Consider the following 6,653-nt stretch of genomic DNA (forward strand, 5'->3'; position numbering starts at 1 on the left):
GTGGGGTCCGGCACAACTGGGCCTCAGCTTATCACCCCCAGTCCAGTGGGCTGGTGGAGAGGTTCAATGGGACGCTAAAGATGATGCTGAAAACCTTTATGAACCAGCACCCGCAGGATTGGGACAAGTACTTACCTCACCTGCTGTTCACATACAGGGAGGTACCCCAGGAGTCTACCAGATTTTCACCTTTCAAACTGTTATATGGAAGGAGGGTAAGGGGCCCCCTGGACCTGATGAGAGACGAATGGGAGGGGAAGACCACTCCCAATGGAGAGTCAGTGGTGGAGTATGTCCTGATCTTCCAAGAGAGACTTGCTGAACTCATGGGCCTGGCCAGGGAGAATCTGGCCAGAGCCCAGAAGAAGCAGAAGATCTGGTATGACCGCACGGTGCGGGCCCGTGCCTACGCCACCGGGGATCAGGTGATGGTTCTCATCCCCGTGAGAAAGAACAAACTACAGGCCGCCTGGGAGGGCCCTTTCAAGGTTGTCAAGCAGCTAAATGAGGTAAACTACGTGGTGGAGCTGTCTAACCGGGCGCACCACCGCCGGGTGTACCGTGTGAATATGATGAAGCCATATTATGCCAGGGGGAATGTGGTGTTGGCTGTGTGTGGACATTGGGAGGAGCAGGGAGATGACCCTTTAGTAGATCTATTCCCTGGGACCAGAACTGGTTCACCCCTGGAAACAATTCCCCTCTCGGATCAGCTAACCCCTGCCCAGCAAGCTGAGATCAGGGGAGTGCTGCATCTGTATCGACAGCTGTTTTCCAACCTAATCTCACTGTCCACTGGGTGCAGACAGGATTGCACCTGCCGATAAGATGCTCCCCCTTCCGAGTCACAGGGAAAACTGCTCAGGACCTGGAAAGAGAGGTCCGGGACATGCTGGCTTTGGGGGTGATCCAGCCATCTGCCAGCCCTTGGGCCTTGCCGGTGATGCTGGTCCCCAAAAAGGACGGGTCGGTCCGGTTCTGTGTGGACTATCAGAAGCTCAGTGCCATCACTGTATCTGATGCCTACCCCATGCCCAGGCCTGATGAGCTCCTAGACAAATTGGGAAGAGCTCGGTACCTTACCACCATGAACCTTACAAAGGGATACTGGCAAGTGCCGCTGGATGCAGATGCCCGGCTGAAATCGGCCTTTATCACCCCTCTGCGGCTCTATGAATTCCTGACCCTGCCTTTCGGCCTCAAGGGAGCGCCGGCCACCTTCCAGCACCTGGTGGACCAGCTACTGAGGGGGATGGAGAGTTTTGCCATGGCGTGTATTGATGACATCTGTGTCTTTAGCCAGACCTGGGAGGACCATGTGTCCCAGGTTAGACAAGTGCTGGACCGACTCCAGGGGGCTGGGCTGACTGTAAAAGTGGAGAAGTGTAAAGTGGGGATGGCGGAAGTATCTTACCTGGGCCATCGGGTGGGGAACGGCCGCCTAAAGCCGGAACCAGCTAAGGTGGAGGTGATCAGAGACTGGCCTACTCCCCACACCAAAAAGCAGGTCCAAGCCTTTATTGGGTTGACAGGATACTACCGAAGATTTGTGCCCCACTTTAGCGCCATAGCCACCCCCATCACCGAGCTATGCAAGAAGGGGAAGCCAGACGAGGTGGTCTGGACCAAGCAGTGCCAGGAGGCTTTCTGGGCGCTGAAGGAGGCTCTGGTCAGTGGCCCAGTTCTGGCAAACCCAGACTTTGACAAGCCCTTTATGGTGTTCACCGACGCCTCAGACACGGGACTGGGGGCGGTGTTAATGCAGGAGGATGAAAAGGGGGAGAGACACCCCATTGTGTACCTGAGCAACAAGCTGCTACCCCAGGAGCAACACTACGTGGCCATCGAGAAGGAGTGCCTGGCCATGGTGTGGGCCCTCAAGAAACTAGAGCCCTATCTCTTCAGGCGACACTTCACCATGTACACCGACCACTCTCCCCTGACCTGGCTGCACCAGATGAAAGGTGCCAACGCCAAACTCCTGAGGTGGAGCCTGCTCCTGCAGGATTACGACCTGGACGTGGTCCACGTGAAGGGAAGTGCCAACCTGATAGCGGATGCGCCGTCCCGGAGAGGGGGCCCTGAACTCCCCAGGTCACTGGTCAGAGTGAACCCGCTCAGTTCAGTCTCGAAGTGGGGAGAGATGTGACGCAGCAGGGAGGGGGGAGTGTTGACCTGGGAATGTGGCAGAGGAGTTTCACTGGGGATGGGAGACCTGAGAGCCTGTCACCTGAGCCAAGAGGGGGAGGTAACACCTCTGCCCGGGAATGTGGATAGAGGCTGCAGGAGAGAGCCTGCTGGGGGGGGGGCGGGGGGGGGGGGCGGAGGTTAGTTTCAATTTGGTGCTGGGTGGTGGAACGCAGGGAACCCCAGGGCTGGGGTCTAAGCTCCTTGCTCCCCCAGAAGAACTTGATTGAGGGGTCCTGGGTGTACCCACAAGCTCTGTTTTAGACTGTGGTCCTGTTGTTCAATAAACCTTCTGTTTTACTGGCTGGCTGAGAGTCAGAGTGAATCCCAGGACGAGCGGTGCAGGCCCCGGACTCCCCCACACTCTGTGACAATCTCAAACATAGTTACCCAAAGTCTGAGATGGTTTGCAGTGGTCACTAGCTGGGCTACTGGGGGCCCTCCTTCTGTCCAACTGATGGACAGTTTAGTTGTGTGCTCCTTGCCCAAAGAAAAGCTCCCTTGGGCTGCTCTGAGATGTTTACTTTTACTTCATTTTTTGTAGTTAACTCTTACAAATCACATATCCCACAGTAACCACTACAGAGTCAGCAATTCTCCTAACTTCAACAAGTTTCTCATTATTTCTGATCACCAACGCATTTATAATATTTCTAGTAATAACAACAATAAAGCTTATATGTCAGGGGCCCTTAGGTCTGTTAACTTTTCTATCCCATACTCCCATTCTGATTAGCAAAACTGTGATCATGCAGCTGTTTGGTCTTGCTGCCTCTCGGAGTCCTAACAATCATTCCTAGCTACGTGGAATTTGGTTTTCAGCTAACAGTGGCTGGACACACAAAATGGCTGCAGTTCCATTTGATCAAGTTCTGGAGTTATAACAAGGCTGGAACATTTCCCTACCAATTTTTAACTCCCATGCATTCAGCAACTTTACTGTTAGTGCCTGTCACTGTAATTTAAATGATCCAGCCCTTGACTCCCTGCCAGCCCCCACCAGGGCCTGACAAGCTTTGGATTCTGTAAAGCAGGGGGGCAGGGATCCAGCAGGTGCCTTTGATTCCTTGATGAGCTTTTTCTTGCACCGGGTGTGTATGAATTGTCATGTGAAGGAAGCAATGAGTGTGGGACTGACCCTGAACTGAAGGAGGGAAATGGCTGTTTAAGAAAGATGGGGGAAGAATAAAAGTGGCCCACAACGATGAGGAAAGATTAGCAAGCTGTTGCTGTAACTACTTGGCCACTTAGTCTGATGGATTTATTGTTTGTTTTTAAGGTCTCGGTTGCCTGTAATCTTTTCCCCAACTGATAGGGTTGCCAACTTTCTCGTCTCACAAAGCCGAACACCCTAGCCCTGCCCCTTCCACCAGGCTCTGCCCCTTCCTCGAGGCCCACGAGGCCCCACCCACTGCTCACTACATTCCCCCTCCCTTGGTGGCTTGCTCTCCCCCACTCTCACTCACTTTCACTAGGCTAGGGCAGGGGGTTGGGGTGTGGGATGGGGTGAGGGCTCTAACTGGGGGTGCAGGCTCCTGGGGTGGGGCAGAAATGAGGGGTTCAGGATGCAGGAGGGGCTCTGTTCTGGGGCCGGGAGTTGGGGTGTGGCAGGGGGTGAGGGCTCCAGCTGGGGGTGCAGGCTCTGGGGTGGGGCTGGGGCTGAGGGGTTTGGGATGCAGGAGGGGGCTCCAGGCTGGGGGGTGGGGCTGAGGGATTCAGAGTGTGGGAGGGGGCTGTGGTTTGAGGCTGGGGGTTGGGGTGTGGGGAGGGGGTGAGGGCTCTGGGGTGGGGCTGTGGATGAGGGGTTCAGGGTGTGGGAGGGGGTTCTGGGCTGGGGAAGGGGGTTAGGGTGCAGAGGGGGTGAGGGCTCTGGGGAGGATGAGCAGTTTAGGATGCAGGAGAGTGCTCTGGGTTTGGGGGGGCTCAGGGCTGGGGCAGGGGGTTGGGGCATGGACTTACCTCAGGCGGCTCCCGGTCAGTGGTGCAGCGGGGGGGCTAAGGCAGGCTGCTTTCACCCCCAGACACAACCCACCCTAGCTCCCATTGGCTGGGAACCATCCAAGGGAGTGCAGAACTGGTGCTTGGAGCAGCGCGTGGAGCCCCATGTGTCCCCTCCGCCTAGGAGCTGGACCTGCTGGCCGTTTCCGGGGCGCAGTGCCGTCCCAGCCAGGACAGGTAGGGACTAGCCCGCCTCAGTGGCTCAGCACCGCCGACCAGACTTTTAACGTCCCGGTTGGCAGTGCTGAACGGAGCCGCCAGGGTCCCTTTTCGACTGGGTGTTCCGGCTGAAAACCAGACAGCTGGTCACCCTACCAGCTGGCCATAGGTGGTGGTGGTGGTGGGGAGAGGTTTTGGCTACTGAAAGGACTCTCTGTGGCATTGTAAAAGACTACAGCCATGTCTATACTAGAGCGCTTACAGCAGCATCGTTGTCTGGCCACACTACGGTTGTGTTCTCATCGAAAAGGCATTTCACTGAATTATCGTTTCCAATTGTTTGCTCAGACCAGTTCCCCAGGACTCTCTCTGCTGTGCAGTCATGTAAGTGTGGCCATAGCTGAATCACAAGATTTCCTGCCAATTTAATTTCCCTTCTGTCTGGAGCATGATTACAGTGTGTTTGGGGTTAATGCCATTGCTGTAGATCAGAGGTGGGCAAACGACGGCCTGTGGGCCACATCCGGCCCGCGAGACCGTCCTGCCTGGCCCTTGAGCTCCCGGCCAGGGAGGCTAGCCCCCGACCCCTCCCCTGCTCTCCCCCCTCCTCTGCAGCCTCAGCTCTCTGCGCAGGCAGCGCTGTGGGTGGCAGGGTGGCGAGCTCCTGCCGGGTGGTGTGGCTGCCAGTCCTGCTGCTCTGAGAGGCATGGTCAGGGCGCGGGGAGCAGGGGGGGTTGGATAAGGGGCAGGGGGTCCTGGGGGGCAGTTAGGGGACAGGGAGCAGGGGGTGGTTGGATGGGGCGGAGGTTCTGGGTAGGGGGGCGGTCAGGAGACGGGGAACAGGTGGGGGTTGGATAAGCATGGGAGTTCCTGGGGGCCTGTCAGGGGGTGGGGGTGTGGTTAGGGGTTGGGGCAGTCAGGGAGCGGGGGGGTGGATAGGGGGTGGGGTCCCAGGGGGAAGTGGTCAGGGGACAAGGAGCAAGGGGGGGTTGGATGGGTCGGAGGTTCTGACGGGGGTGGGAAGGGGCGGATAGGGGCCAGGGGCCAGGCTGTTTGGGGAGGCACAGCCTTCCCTACCCAGCCCTCCATACAGTTTCGGAACCCCGATGTGGCCCTCGGTCCAAAAAGTTTGTCCACCCCTGCTGTAGATAGTTGTTTGTTCCCCATCTTGACAATTGAGACAAGTCTTTTCTCACTCGTCTCTCCTGCCATTCAGGGATTCCAATAGCAGGGGTCAGGTTTTCCCTGGGAATCTGAGCTTTATTCAGCGGGTTGGTGGCTCTTTTCCTTCCTCACTCTGGAGGAAACTCAGCCTTTCATTCCATCCCCGGCATTCCCTGAAATTACACCAGCTTCAGAAAGAAAGAGGAGAGGGAACATCTCACTGTCAGAGATGAAGGTGTTCACGTCCCCTCTGTTTAACCATACATCTCTGGTGCAGGAGAGACGTTTTCAGTGGGACTGAATGCCCTGGCTCAGAGAAGAGACAGGAAAAGATTTTGCTGTTCATGTAAAGGAAATTGCGTCTCTGTGTGAAACTGAGGAGGGAAATTAAATGCCCACGTGGTGGTGCAATACCCTCAGGAATGTGGCTGGAAAGGATGCAGGCTGAAAACGGAATTAACTCCTCTCATCGGCGCCGACTCCATGGGTGCTCTGGGGCTGGAGCACCCACAGGCAGCCCAACTCCCTGCCCCAGCTCATCTCGCCTCCGCCTCCTCCCCTGAGCGTGCCGCATCCCCGCTTCTCCTCCCAGCACTTGCTGCCATAACAAGCTGTGGGGGGGAGGAGCGGGAACACGGTGTGCTCAGGGGAGGAGGCGGGGAAGAGGCAGGGCTGGGGCCGGGATTTGGGGAAGGAGTCCGATAGGGGCAGGGAGGGGGCAGAGTTGGGGTGGGGACTTTGGGGAAGGGGTTGGAAAGGGGGCAGGGCAGGGGTGGAGTCAGGGTGGGGCTGGGGGGTCGAGAACCCACCAGCGCCAGGAGAAGTTTGCACCTATGACTCCACTCCCTGGGCACATGACTTACGAGGAGAGGCTGAGGGAACTGAGGTCATGTAGTCTGCAGAAGAGAAGAGTGAGGGGGGATTTGAAAGCAGCCTTCAACTCCCCGAAGGGGGGCTCCAAAGAGGATGGAGCTCGGCTGTTCTCAGTGGTGGTAGATGACAGAACAAGGAGCAATGGTCTCAAGTTGCAGTGGGGGAGGTCTAGGTTGGATATTAGGAGACACTATCCCACTAGGAGGGTGGTGAAGCACTGGAATGGGTTACCTAGGGAAGTGGTGGAATCTCCATCCTTAGAGGTTTTTAAG

This window comes from Eretmochelys imbricata, chromosome 23 (genome assembly GCF_965152235.1).
Source record: "Eretmochelys imbricata isolate rEreImb1 chromosome 23, rEreImb1.hap1, whole genome shotgun sequence".
In the NCBI taxonomy this organism is placed as follows: Eukaryota; Metazoa; Chordata; order Testudines; family Cheloniidae; genus Eretmochelys; species Eretmochelys imbricata.